Raw genomic sequence first — 15,222 nt, forward strand, 5'->3', positions numbered from 1 at the left:
GGGCAACTTGTTCCACATTTTAATTTCAAGACCTAAGAAAAGGCCAAGCTTAGTCTTTTAGAACAAGTGTGTATCTATCTGAAGCAATTCATAGCACCTTGTGTATGTCATATTTCAGATTGGTTCTTTGAATGTTCAGTAAATGTCTGCCTTTGTTTTGAATATAAAAAATAAGAATATAGTAAAAATGTGTTCGTTATTTGAAATTGAAAATCATAATTATTACAATATAGACATTATCAAAAACATGTGTTTCTCTGCAGTTAAGATTAAGCATTATGTTGGCTGAAAGTTCCCAAGTTCATTGGTGATTTAAATCTCATTTTCTCTGTTTTTCAAAGAAATATTTGTTTAAAGTACATTGCATGTCAATCATTTCATGGACAGTAAAATTTAAATATTCCTTGTGCCAATAAACTTAAGTGCTATTTAGGAAAGAGTTTCATACGTCTTGGAATTTTCCAACATGCTCATTCTAAACACATGAAGGCACATAGGCTGGTAAAATAATTGACAGTGTAAACCTTCAAGACCAAGCCCGACAAGGTCATAGAACACAGAAAAGGCCCTGTGATCCATCTAGTCCATGCTAAACAGTTATTCTGCCTACTTCCATCAACCCACAACTGGACCTTAGCCCTCCATACTCCTCCCATCCACCTACCTCTCCAAATTCCTTCTAAATGTTGTAATCAAACCCATATGCACCGCTTCCTCTGGCAGCTCATTCCACACACGCACCACCCTTTCAGTAGAGAAGCTCCCCCTCATGTTCCACCGCTAGTTCTGGACTCACCCAACCGCAGTCCCAACCTCAGTGGAAAATGCCTGCTTGTATTAACCCTATCTATACCTTTCATATTTGTATATACCTCGATCAAATCTCTCCTCATTCTCCTATGCTCCAGGGAATAAAGTCGAAACCAACTCAGTCTTTACATATAACTCAGATCCTGGCAATGTCTTTGTAAAGTTTCTCTGCACTCTTCCAGTTTTATTGATATTTTTCCTGTAGGTAGATTACCAGAACTACACACAATACCCCAAATTAGTCTCATCAACTTTTTATACAACTCCATCATATCATCCCAACCCCTGAGCTCAATACCCTGTTTTATGAAGGCCAGTGTGTCAAAAGCTCTCTTTTTGACCCTATCTACCTGTGACACCACTTCCAAGGAATTATGGATCTGTATTCCCAGACCCCACTGTTCTACCGCACTCCTCAGTGCCCTACCATTCATTGTATAACTGCTACCCTGGTTTGTCTTCCCAAAGTGCAACATCTGGCACTGATCATGCTCTGCAGGAAAGCTTAAAGCAGAATCTTAATGAACATTGCGTATCCCCAGCTGTTAACACAAGCAACTTGTAAAACCCCAACATTGCCCTCCCAAAGATCAGATTAATCCTGCAAAGGCTTGAAACCTTGGTTAAGCCAAGGATCTGTTTGTCTGTCAGGTGTTATGGCTCTGATCGAACTCACTGGGAGACAATCTTGGAAGGAGAGCTCTCGTGACCCAATATTATATCACATTTTATATGTTAAAGAACAAAGTTAACAACAGGACTATTTCTATAGTTACAATGCATTCTTAATTCAAACATCTAGATCTTCACACCAATGCACCCAAAATGAGTGTTAATCATCTCTGAGCTATATTCATGCATAAGCAGACATCTCAGGTGAATGGGGTGTTTCCTGGTTTGCAATCAACCCCAGTCTGCAGCTCCAGGAAGGCCATTGTTCTGAGTTGCATTTTAATTTCAATTGACACTGCACATCCAGATCTGGTTTCTGTTGAAATTAATATTTGCTATATTGCATAACTCCAGAGTACACCCTAATAAGGTTCATGCTAGATCCCAGCAGTACAATCTGAAGCCTTTCAACTAACCCTCTCTCACATTCCCATCAGCACCCTTTGATTCCCTTTTGTCATTAACCTAGACCAAGTGGTCATTTAGAGCTTCAAGATAGCAGAACTAACTGCTGCACCAACATGCTACCCTCTTTCAGTGCAGCAGGGCAAACTGCTTTGGTGGTATCTTCAAACTACATTTCATTGGAAATTATATGTTTTCCAGCATGGAGAATAACTAAAATTTCCAAGTAAATTTATTATCAGTTTGTCAACATATATTACCTTGAGATTCATTTTCTTGCTGGCATGAAGTGAATTGTTTACTGTTTCCAATTTTCTTTCTGGGACAATTCCCAGCTAACAGCAGAGAAACATCTCCGTGAAGGAGATCTTTTGCCAGACTTGTCATATTTCCTGCAAGTTTTGGGGCGGTTGAAATGCCTCCATAGAAAAGAGCTGTTTATTTATGCATCGTCTACCAATCATTGGGATGACCACATGATTTCTGGATTTGTACTGTAGTTAAATTAAAGCTTTTTCAGAAAGAAAAGAACCATTCCAGAAGACAAGAAAGAAATGCTCTGTTAAATTTAACATTTTTCAACTTCTCTGATGAGAATGAAATTCAAATCACACCAAATATACAGTTTCTTTTACATCAAGGATGTAGAGTCAGTGTAAAGCAGTTCTTCTTCACAAAGCACTCCAATCTCAGAGGAAAGTCATTGGATAGTGTTAGATGGACGTTTGTAGTTCTTCCTCCTGACTGAGAAAGTTAGAGGATCTCTGGAAGTTTTCACCCAAAGTATGAATACAGCCAAAATCCAGAGTCAATTATCAAGATCCTCATCAGACTTTCAATAGATTTCCTTCCATAAGCTTGACAACATCCTTGGCCTTCAACAAGGGTTCTGGCATTCCGTCAGCAGAAACCCAAAGGGGAACCCTAGGCTTCGGTATTGGAATGAAAACAGGCTTTTTCCACTAAGGTTGGGTGGGATGACAACCAGAGGACATAGGTTAAGGGTGAAAGGTAAAAAGTTTAAGGGGAAATTTCTTCACTCAGAGGGTCATGAGCTGCCACCACAAGTGTTGGATGTGAGCTAGATTTTAACATTTAAGAGAAGTTTGGATAGCTACATGGGTGGTAGGGGTATGGAGAGTTATAGTCCTGATGCCAGTCGACAGTTTAAATGTTCAACACGGACCAATAGGCCAAAGGGTTGTTTCTCTGCTGTATTTTTCTAAAGATCTGTGATCGGTGGAAAGCAGAAATCCATCCCAAAGAACCAGACAGTTGTTCCATTTAGACAAGTACACTGGCTTCATCAACTTTGCTTCTTCCTCTTCCAACCTTCTATCAATTTTTAAAACTTCTATTATAACCCCCAAATGAACAACCTCTCTCATGATATATTTTTCATCCGGCAGTTTGGAATACAAGAAACAAAGATTGAATTCATCTGTATGGTCACAGATTGACAAGTTATTTTCTTGGCACAAAGTTTCAAATAGTTATAGCTTGAAAGCAAATGTCTGCAATCCATACATTCGTTTGTACACAAGTCACTCAAAAGGTAATGACATAAATTTCTTTGTAAATGTTAAGTGGATAAGCTTTGGAATTTAATGAAGGAATTCAGTATTATTTAAAATCCCCATAACTTTACCACAAACCATTTTGATGTGATGGTGAATAATACAACTTGATTGATGTAACTGGAAACAATAAAAATTCTAAAAGATGCAATTTACTGAAAAGGCTTAACCGTAGCTAATTAAAATGTTACAGTTCAAAAAATACACCACAAATGTGTTTTACGTGCTGGTATACTCTGTGATCCAATTACCCATCGTTTATAAAACTTTATCAAGGCCTCATTGGAGGATCAGAGGTGAAGAGAGTTAGCAACTTCAAAATCCGAGGTATTATTATTTCAGAGGACTTGTCCTGGTCTCATCACGTAAGTGCAATTGCAAGAGAAGCATGGAAGTGCCTCTGCTTAGGAGTTTGTGGAGATTCAGCATGACTTCTAAAGCTTTGACAAAATTCTATAAATACAGTAGTGGAGAGTATATTGACTGACTGCATCACAGCCTTCTGTGGAGACACCAATGCCCTTGAACAAAAAATGCCACAATAAGTAGTGGACGTGGCCCTGTCCATTCCAGGTAAAGCATTGAGCACATTTACATGAAACAAGCAGGAATGCAGCATCCATAATTAGGGAACCCAGCCACCCAGGACATGCTCTATTCTCACTGCTGCTAACAGTGAAAAGGCACAAGAGCCACAGGACTAACACCAGGTTCAGGAACAGTTACTACCCTTCAACTCTTGAACCAATGGGGTAACTTCGCTCAATTTCACTTGCCTCATCATTGAAATGTTCCCACAACCTATGAACTCACTTTCTTTCTTTTCCAATACTGTGTTTTTTATTGATTTCTATATAGTCATAGTCATACTTTATTGATCCCGAGGGAAATTGGGTTTCGTTACAGTTGCACCAACCAAAAATAGAGTATAAATATAGCAATATAAAACCATAAATAATTAAATAATAACATGTAAATTATGCCAGATGGACATAAGTCCAGGACCAGCCTATTGGCTCAGGGTGTCTGACCCTCCAAGGGAGGAGTTGTAAAGTTTGATGGCCACAGGCAGGAATGACTTCCTATGACACTCAGTGTTGCATCTCGGTGGAATGAGTCTCTGGCTGAATGTACTCCTGTGCCCAACCAGTACATTATAGTAATAGTTGTACTTTATTGATCCCGGGGGAAATTGGTTTTCCTTACAGTTGCACCATAAATAATTAAATAGTAATATGTAAATTATGCCAGGAAATAAGTCCAGGACCAGCCTAATGGCTCAGGGTGTCTGACCCTGAGAATACAGAAGAATACAGAGTTCAAGAGAATACATATTATGAAACAAAAGAAAAAATATAATAGTACCAGATAGAGTATATTGAATCACGTTAACAAACTCCTTACTCTGTATTCATATGGATTAGATTAATTCGTATATTAGAATATAAACACTTTTATTAAAAAGAAGGATCTACACCCACTACCAAAGTCAAAGCTGTTTGGGAAAAAAAAGAAAAAAAAACTTATCAGATAATAAAATATACTATTAACCAACTTCTCTACTTTAACAAGAAGTCAAAGATTATGAAAATAATTTAAAAACGGCCCCCACAAATTTTGAAAACCTTGGTTAGACTCAGAAATTGAACAACGAATCTTTTCTAAATTTAGGCGTGCCATAACATCCCGTAACCACTGACTCACTTTCAAGGACTCTTCATCTCATGTTCTTTATACTTATTACTTATTTATTTATCATTATTGTTTCTTCTTTTTGTATATGCACTCTGGTTGAATGCCCTAGTTGAGTGGTCCTTCATTGTTTATGTTATATTATAATTCTTTAAGCTTGTTGAGTATGCCCACAAAAAATGAATCTTATGCTTGTATATGGAGGCATATATGTACCTTGTAATCCCAACAAGTTGCTCCAGTTTGGATAGGACAATGTATCTGCTCAAAAATGTGGAAAATTTGATGAATGAATGTGGAAAATTGATGAATGTTCACAGAAGTGCAGGACATATGAAATCTGGCTAAGTACTGCTCAATCAGACAGTTATCAACAAAGTAATAAAACAAAGTTGCCATCAACAGTGCTACCAACATCAGCATGACTAAGGGACTGATTATGGACTTCAGGAAGGGGAAGTTTGAGAGCATGCTTTCAGCCCTTGTTGAGGGGTCAGCTGTGGAAAGAGTGAGCTGCTTCAAGCTCCTGGGTGTCAACATCTCAGAGGATCTGACCTGCGCCAAACACATCAATGCAATCACAAAGAAGGTACACCAGCTGCTGTACTTTGTTGGGAGTTTAGGAGATTTTGTACGCACTAAAGATTCAAACAAATTTCTATCGATGTACAGTGGACAACATTCTGACTGCTTGATCACAGCCTGGTATGAAGCCTACAATGCACAGGATAACAAAAGGGTACAGAGGGTTATAGACCCAGCCAGCTACTTCACCCTCCCCACCATTGAAGACATCGTCAAAATGTGGTGACTCAACAAAGTAGCATCCATCGTTATGGACCATCACCACCTGGGACATGCTGTCTTCTCATTAGTACCGTCTGAGAAGAGCCACTCCAACAATCTAGGATATTGTCCCCTTTTTCCATCAGATTTCTGAATGGTCCATGAACCATTGAACACCACCTTGTATTCTCTTTTGTTTCACTACTTACACACAATGGCCAATTTATTAGGTAAATCCCATACCTAATAAAGTTGTCACTGAGTGCAGGTTCGTGGTCTTCTGCTACTGTAGTCCATCCACTTCAAAGTTCAATATCTTGTGTATTCAGAGATGTTCTTCTGCACACCACTGTTGTAACGTGTGATTATATGAGTTACTGTCACCTTCCAGTGAGTTTGAATCACTCTGGCCATTATCCTCGGACTTCTCTCACTAACAAGGCATTTTCACCACAGAACTGCTGCTTATTGGATGTGTTTTGTTTATTGCACCATTCTCTGTAAATTCTAGAGACTGTTGTGCACGAAAATCCCAGGAAATCAGCAGTTTTCAAGATACTCAAACCACCCCATCTGGCACCAATATCATTTCATGATCAAATACACATCAAATACATTTCTTTCCCATTTTGGTCTGAACAACAACTGAACCTTTTGACCATGTCTGCATGCTTTTGTGCATTGAGTTGCTGCCACATGATTAGCTGATTATATATTTGCATTAACGCGTATGTGTACAGGAGTACTTAATAGTGTGGCCACTGAGTGTATTTGCTATTGTAATTTAGATTTTTATGCCTTGCACATCATATGTCAAAGATAACGAGTCTGATTGTGAAGAAGCACGTATTCCCCAATAACCTGCTTGTCAATGCCCAGTTTGTATTTCACAAATATCATTCAGCTCTAGACCACATCGCAACCTTGTCCAACCATGGAGGAATGAGCTGAATTCCAGAAGTGAGACATTAAGGTGGCATCAGTGTGACTGTGGTGTCAAGCTCAAGTTTATTGTCAACTTGCCATCAAGGATATAGATACAGAAATGTGCTGGAAAAGGGCCAGTAACATCATAGAGGATATCACCCACCCTGCTCATGGACTGTTTGTGCCACTCCCATCAGTGAGGAGGCTACGTAGCATCCACACCAGGATCACTGGACTCAAAAACAGTTACTTTCCCCAAGCAGTAAGGCTGATCAACTCCTCCCCCCACTAACCCACACCAGCCACCAGTACTTTATCATTTCCTGTCGGTCACCTTATGTGCAGACACTCCCAGTGATGCCTAGCATCACTTCATGGGCATACAACCAATCAATGTATATAAGCTATCTTATGCATTTGTATTTATGTGTTTTTTTTATTAATGTATTTTTATTTTATTTTTTGTGTTGGATCTCATCCAGAGTAACGCTTATTGTGTTCTCTTTTACACTTGTGTCCTGGAAATTACACTGAACAATCTTGAATCTTGAATCTTGCAAGGCATGCACTTATAGGGTATGAATGCGTGAAAATTAGATACTTACAGCAGCAGCACAGAACATTACAAATATGACAAATATAAGTTAATATAAACTGAACATAAATTGTACGTAACTAGTGCGACAATAAACAAAACAGCAACAATGCAAGTTGAAAGAGAGAAAATGGAATGCAGTCTGTGGTAGTGTTGGCTTTTTCAGTTCGGTTCAAAAATGTAATGGCAATGAAACAGGAGCTGCTGGTTCAGTATCAGGCTCCTTCAGGTTCCTGTCCCTACTGCCCAAACCACAGCCATGGATCAACCAGGAGATTCGTGGTCTGCTTAGGACCGGTGATCCCGAACTATATAAGACATCCATTACGACCTATGGAAGGTAAGAAAAGAAAAAAGCTAAGAGCAAGAAAAAAAATTCTGATTGAAGTTCGAGAAATATTCAGCTCTGGCCGGACTTGCAGGCCACTGCTTCCTACAAAACAAAACCTAACAGCATGAATGGCTGTGATGTTTGAGATGAGCTCAGTGCCTTTCATGCACACTTTGAAGGGGAGAATAAAACCACACCTGTGCAAATCCCTGCAGAATCTGGTGACCCTGTGATCTCTGTCTCGGAGACCAACGTCACAAGATCATTTGAGAGGGTGACCCTCGTAAGGCATCAGGCCCTGATTGTACATCTGATGGGACAATGAAAACCTGTGCCGACCAAATAGTTCAAGGACATCTTCAATCTTTCTCTCTGCTGCAGTCAGAGGTTCTCAGTGGGGGCTACTGCACAGGACCGAAAGAAGCTGCAGAGGGTTGTAAATTTAGTCGGCTCGATCTTGAGTACTAGCCTACAAAGTACCCAGGACATCTTCAGGGAGCGGTGTCTCAGAAGGGCAATGTCCATTATTAAGGACCTCCAGCACCCAGGGCATGCCCTTTTCTCACCGTTACCATCAGATAGGAGATACAGAAGCCTGAAGGCACACACTCAGCGATTCAGGAACAGCTTCTTCCCCTCTGCCAGCCGATTCCTAAATAGACATTGAACCCGTGAACACTACCTCACTTTTTCAATTTACATTATTTCTGTTTTCGCATGATTTTTAATCTCCAATATACATATACAGTAATTGACTTATTTATTTATTTATTCTATATGATGTATTGCATTGAACTGCCGCTGCTAAGTTGACAAATTTCACGACACATGCCGGTGATAGTAAACCTGATTCTGATTCTGAGGGTGGGTTCAGGGATCACTCCACAAAAGCCATTCCATTGTGACCTCGCTGCCAGCATCGGTGAATGATATGTGAATATCACATTGCTGTAATGCTGCCGTAATGCTTGTTGCAAACTTGGAAAATCTCCCGAGGTGAAGACAAAGTGCGAGTTGCCAGGAATAGCTGGCCATCAATTATATGTTGTTATTGAAATAGACAGTCAGAATATTATCTCATTTATTGCAATGAATTCAGTGATAAATGATGAGATTAATGTTAGATTTGAATATGTGCCCTCAGATTGAACAATGGATACACTGCATTGGGAATCCAGATTTTTCATGCAAAAATTAATTATCTGGCATTTACAGAATTTGAAGAATGACCAACATCTGCTTTATTCAACTAATAACTGTAAAGATGCAATTATCATCAGTATTTCGTTTACTATCTGTAATCACATTAAAATAATTGATTATATTGGACCCAGAATGTCAATAGTGGCATAACGCAGCATTAGTTGGTCTTAAGCCATAGTAATTTTCAAGGTAACAGCATGGACACAGCAGAGTTCAAAGTATTATCAAATCTTTCTCTATTTTTTAGTGAGAAAAGGATGCAGCCATTTTCATAAAACAGTCATTTCCCTGGAGTACTGAACATGTCAGTTGATTTAATGATTAATTGATTTGGTGTTCCTTTAATTCTTCTTAGCTATGTCACAATATGGTTTGCCCTTGTGGAATGCCATAATGCTTTCTGTGGCAGTTACATAAAATGCAAGAATGAAGGATATCTGTATAAAATTTCTGTTAGGATCCCTGTATAAAATTTTTGTCTCACCCACATACAAGAGGTGCTACAGATGCTGGAAATCGAGACCCACCCACGCAAAATGCTGGAGAAACTCAGCAGGTCAGTCAGCATCCATGGAGGAGAAGAAAGAGTCGATGTTTCTGGCCGAGTGGGAAGGAAAGTGGAAGAAGCCAGATTAAGAAGGTGGGGGAGAGGAGGGAGTACAAGCTGGCAGGTGATAAGTAAAGCTAGTTGAGGGGGAAGGTGGGTGGGTGGGAGGAGGGGAATGATTGAAAAGCTGGGAGTTGATAAGTGGTGAAGAAGGAATCTGATGGGAGAGGGTAGGAGGAAGGGCATTGGGGTCGGCGGGGGTGGGGTAGATAGCTACCTTATTATTCGGGCTTCTTCTCTGTTCCTTTCCTGTCCTGGTGAAGAGTCTTGGCCTGAAACATTGACTCTTTATTCCCCTTCGTAGATGCTGCCTGCCCTCCAGCATTTTGTATATGTTACAATTGTCACATATAGCATTCCTTATCTTGTCTTTAATGAAACAGTAAGAGTGTAGAGCTAAAAGATAGCTCCTAAAGATTCAAACTGCTTTAAAAAATGGCGCTGAGAATCCAGATGTTTCACAGTGAACAGTAGAGCCCTGGGGGACAGGGAGTCCCTGGAGTACAAAAATATAGTTCCCTGAAAATGGTGGCGCAAATACACAGTGGTGAAGGAGGTGTTTGGCACATTGGACTTCGTCAGTTAGGACATTGAGTACAGGATTTGGAACGCTATGTTGTAGTTACACAAAATGTTGTGCAACACCAAATGCTAGAGGAACTCAACAAGCCAGGGGAATAAACAGTTGCCATTCAGACCATCAGGACGGGAAAGGAATTGTCATAACCTCTGTGGGCCTGTGCATCTGTATTTGCTAATTATTCTCTAATCTAGAGTCACTAAGCCCTTGCGCTTTCTGTTTAATGTCGTCAAGTTCATTTTGACTGTTGCGGGTTTTCTGTGTACTGTGATTATTTAAGGCAGACTCCTGATTAGTGCTTATCACGGGGTCTTTGTGTTTCAAGAATGATTCGTCTTGCAGTGTCATTTGGTCGAGCCACCGATGTTCTGTAGGAATTACTATGAATAAACTCTTTCATTTGTCTTGACGTGGGAGTCTGTCGTCCCTCCGCACCCGGGTTCAGTCGCTTGTCAGCACGCACTGTGACGCAATGTGTCAGAAGCCAGAATAAGGAAGTGGGGGTTGGGGGGAAGAGCGCAACATTTCAGGTGATAGGCGAGGTCAGATGGGGGAAGGTGTGTGTGAGGATAGGGGATGGATGAAGTAAAATGCTGGAAGGAGATAGGTAGACTAGGTAAACGGCTGAACAAGAAGGAATGTTATTGGAAAAGACAGTGGCCCATGGAAGAAAGGAAAAGGAGGGGAAAGAGAAGGAGGAGTATTGTCTACAGTTTTGGTCACCTGTTATATCAAGGATGTCATTAATCTAGGACGAATGCAAAGAAGATTATGAGACTGTTGCCAGTACTTGAGCACCTGAGTTAGAGGGGGAGATTGGGCTGTCTAGGGCTTTATTCTTTGGAGTGAAGCGTAAGGCATCACCATATAAAGAAAATCATGAGGGGCGTAGATAGCGTGAATGCATAGTCTTTTTTCAGGGAAAGAGAATCAACTATTAGAGGGCATAAGTTTAAGGTGAGAAGGGAAAGAATTGAAAGGGAGCTGAAGAGCAACTTCTTCAGTATCAGAACCCCTGCTCTAGGGCATTAAATCTCTCTGCAATGACTGGAAAATTACTCTGGACTGAATCTCACCAATTTTCCATGCTTTGGAGTTACATAAACAAATCTCTAGCACATTGTGTTTTCGTTAGTTGTGAACATGCTTTGGTAAGTTAAGTTCATGTAAATAAACATTACTTCAGGCATTGTAGTAATTACAGCAAGCAAGTCCATTAATGCTAACGATTAGAACAAATACTATTTATTGCTTAAATTTTGTATAACTGTAGTTAGTTAGTGCAGTGATGAAATGTATTGGTAAAAATTACAACGTGAAACACCTTTCCTCTCATTGCTGTTTATCTGACATTAATAATTAAAGAATTTGAATTTATATAGCACCCTTAAATACCTCAGGACGTCCCAAAGCACTTAACAGCTGATGAAGTGTAATCATTCTTGCAATGTAGGAATTGCATTTGGCTCATAGCTAGGCATTACCAAAAGAAATATGGGCAAAAAAAGAACTAAATTTCTTCCATGATATTAGACGAAAGAAAATATTGGCCAGGGTGCCATGGATTTTTTGTTACTCAAAATAGTGACATAAAAAAATTTTCAGTCCATATGAGTGAGTGAGTGAGTGAGGCCTCCGTCGGTCAGGGTCAACCATGGACGTTGTGTCTAAGCTGGCTATGTACAAAATACCTGGGCAGTATGATATAGAGAGCAAGCTATTGCCCATGTAACCAGCTCCCCCTCTCCACCCATCTGATGAACCCAAAGAAATGCCAGAGACTGATATAGTTTGGTATTAGCGGCGTCATAGAAGTTGCTAGTCAGCATTGAACTCAACGTTGGACTGTCTTAGGGACTCCAGCTCTGGATTTTTCCCTTGGGGCCTTCTTCTGAAGCCTTTCCCATGAGTGGGTATAGCCGCAAGTCAGCAGAGGTTTGAGATCAGAGTTTTCCTTCTCCTAGATGAGTTTCCAACCACAGCTGATGAGCCCCATCTTCCCAAGGTGACAGGTTTAAGGCACCAGTAACCCACCTTTGCCCCCTCTCCTGTCAGTAGAAATGGTTCTGCTGGGCTTAATAGCTAAGCCGCACGTGAAGGCCAGGAGCTGGACTTGATCGCCAGAGGCTAATTGAGGCGCACGCCATTGGGAGCATTTAATAGGTAGTGGGAGCTTGTCTGTATTGCCACCCTGATTATAACTACTTTAAGGAAACAAATGAGAGGGTAGAGAAGGCTCTGGTTTGAGCTCCCGCAGTGGGGCACTGCAAGACACAATCTGCGGAGTGGAACTCTAAGCTGCAGCTGGGTTGTTGGAGGCAGAAATGCTGTGACTGAACACTTTGAGTATCAAAGTTTTAATAAAAGCCATCACAATTGTCTACACCAAATTCTACTAAATAATCATTTTTGGATCTTTCATCAAGTTAACAACCAGAGGCATGATTCCCTTTGGCTCACATTTTAGACCATAAGATGATAAGGTGTCGGAGCAGAATAAGGCCATTCAATCATGGCTGATTTATTTTCCTTCTCAATTTCATTCTGCTGCCTTCTCCCCAGTACCTTTGACACCCTTACTAATTAAGAACCTATCAACCTCCACTTTAAATATTCCCAGTGACTTCCACAGTCGTTTGTGGCAATGAGTTCCACAGTTTCTTCTCTGGCTAAGGAAATTCCTATTCATCTCTGTTCCAAAAGGACATCCTTGTTTTCTGAGGGTGTGCCCTCCGGTCCTAGACTTTTCCACTATTAGAAACTTCCTCTGTTTTGAAAAAAAAATCAATCTGTTCCTCAATAAAATTAACAAAGTCCGAGTTCTGAAGCAAAGTGGTATTAAATCGCCATTGTCTAGTACTAGAAGATGTATCCACTGACTTAATAGGTAGTTTCAATGGTGCATGATCGGAAACAGCAATGGAATCATATTTGCAGTCAACAACAAGTGGAATTAATCGAGAGTCAATAAGAAAGTAATCAATTCTAGAATAATGATGATATACATGTGAAAAGAATGAAAACTCTTTATCGCTGATTATCCTCTTTCTGTATATCCAATCTATCTAAGCCTTTCAATATTGGGTAGGTTTCAATAAGATTCCTCCTCATTCTTCCAAATTTCATCTAATATGGGCTCATAGCCGTCAAATGCACCTCATATATTAATCTTTTTATTCCCAGGATCATTCTTGTAAACCTCCTCTGGACCCACTCCAATGCAGCACATCCTTACTTATACATATGGGGCCACAAAAGGGTCACAACACTCCAAATGTAGTCTGGACAATGCCTTATAAAACCTCATCATTACATCCTTGATTATATATGATAGTCCTCTTGAAATAAATGCCAACATTGCATTTGTCTTCCTTACTCCAACTCAACCTGCATGTGTGTAGGATTGTCACCACATTCTTCACACACTCCATTTATCTTCTGCCTTTCTATTGCTCTCACTGGATCTTGAAACATCTACAATGGGCATTCCATTTACAATGGTAACCAAGGCATTACAGAGCCATAGAGATGAACGTAAGGAAAACAGGCCATTCGGTCCACTAATTGCATGGCAAGCATCAACCATCCATTTACACTACTCCTACATTAATTCTGTTTTATTTTAATTCTCCCTACATTACCATTATCTTCCCCTAGGTTGTAGCACTCACTCGCACACAAGGGGTAATTTAACCCCTGCCAGTTAACCAACAAAATCACGCATCTTTGGGATGTGGGAAGGAACTGGAAGATATCCACATAGTAATAAGGGGAAGATTCATACTCTGTCCAGAGGTCGAGACTGCTGCAGGGTTTCACCCTGAAACATTGACAATTCATTTCCCTGCACAAATACTGCTTGGCCCACAGACTATTTGTTGCTTCATACTGCAGCATTTGCTGTCCCATGTGTTTCCAATGACCACACCATTGGGCAGTACCATGGTTCATCCAGTAGAGTGGTTCCTCACAGGTCCAGAAGCCATGCTTCAGTTGTGACTTCTGTCTTTGTGGTGTCTGCATGATCTGTGGTCAGGGGCGGGGGTACTTCCACTGATTGCTCCAATTTCTTTCCGCATCCCAAAGACATCCTGTCCACCATAAATTATCTCTTGCAGTAGTTGGAGTTGTTGGGAGGGTGAGGAAAATGAAATTGATGTTAATGCAGGATTTATGAAAATTCTGCAGCTTCAGGTTCCTGCATAATTGCAGTATACCACTCTTGAACCTTCTCTCATGGCTCAACCACTGAGGTAAGACTCACTGGTCCATAATTTCCTGGGCTATCTCGACTCCCTTTCTTGAATAAAGGAACAACATCCGCAACCCTCCAATCCTCCGGAACCTCTCCCGTCCCCATTGATGATGCAAAGATCATCGCCAGAGGCTCAGCAATCTCCTCCCACAGCAGCCTGGGGTACATCTCATCCGGTCCTGGTGACTTATCCAAATTGATGCTTTCCAAAAGCTCCAGCACATCCTCTTCCTTAATATCTACATGCTCAAGCTTTTCAGTCTGCTGTAAGTCATCGCTACAATCAGCAAGATCCTTTTCCATAGTGAATACTGAAGTAAAGTATTCATTAAGTACCTCTGCTATTTCCTTCGGTTCCATACACACTTTCCCACTGTCACACTCGATAGGTCCTATTCTTTCACGTCTTATCCTCTTGCTCCTCACATACTTGTAGAATGCCTTGTGGTTTTCCTTAATCCTGCCTGTCAAGGCCTTCTCATGGCCCCTTCTGGCTCTCCTAATTTCCTTCTTAAGCTCCTTCCTATTAGCATTATAATCTTCTAGACCTCTAACATCACCTAGCTCTCTGAACCTTTTGTAAGCTTTTCTTTTCTTCTTGACTAGGTTTATTACAGCCTTTGTACACCACGGTTCCTGTACCCTACCATAACTTCCCTGTCTCACTGGAACATACCTATGCAAAACCCCACACAAATAGCCCCTGAACATTTGCCACATTTCTTCCGTACTTTTCCCTGAGAACATTTGTTTCCAATTTAAGCTTCCAATTTCCAATATTT

General features: G+C 40.5%; 1 protein-coding gene across 1 annotated transcript in view; it reads left to right on the forward strand.

The window, feature by feature from the left end:
* The window catches only part of atp10a (ATPase phospholipid transporting 10A), a 437,297-nt gene that overhangs the window by 393,273 nt on the left and 28,802 nt on the right, over positions 1 to 15,222 (forward strand). The window lies entirely within an intron of this gene.

This window comes from Mobula birostris, chromosome 7 (assembly GCF_030028105.1).
Source record: "Mobula birostris isolate sMobBir1 chromosome 7, sMobBir1.hap1, whole genome shotgun sequence".
NCBI lineage: Eukaryota > Metazoa > Chordata > Chondrichthyes > Myliobatiformes > Myliobatidae > Mobula > Mobula birostris.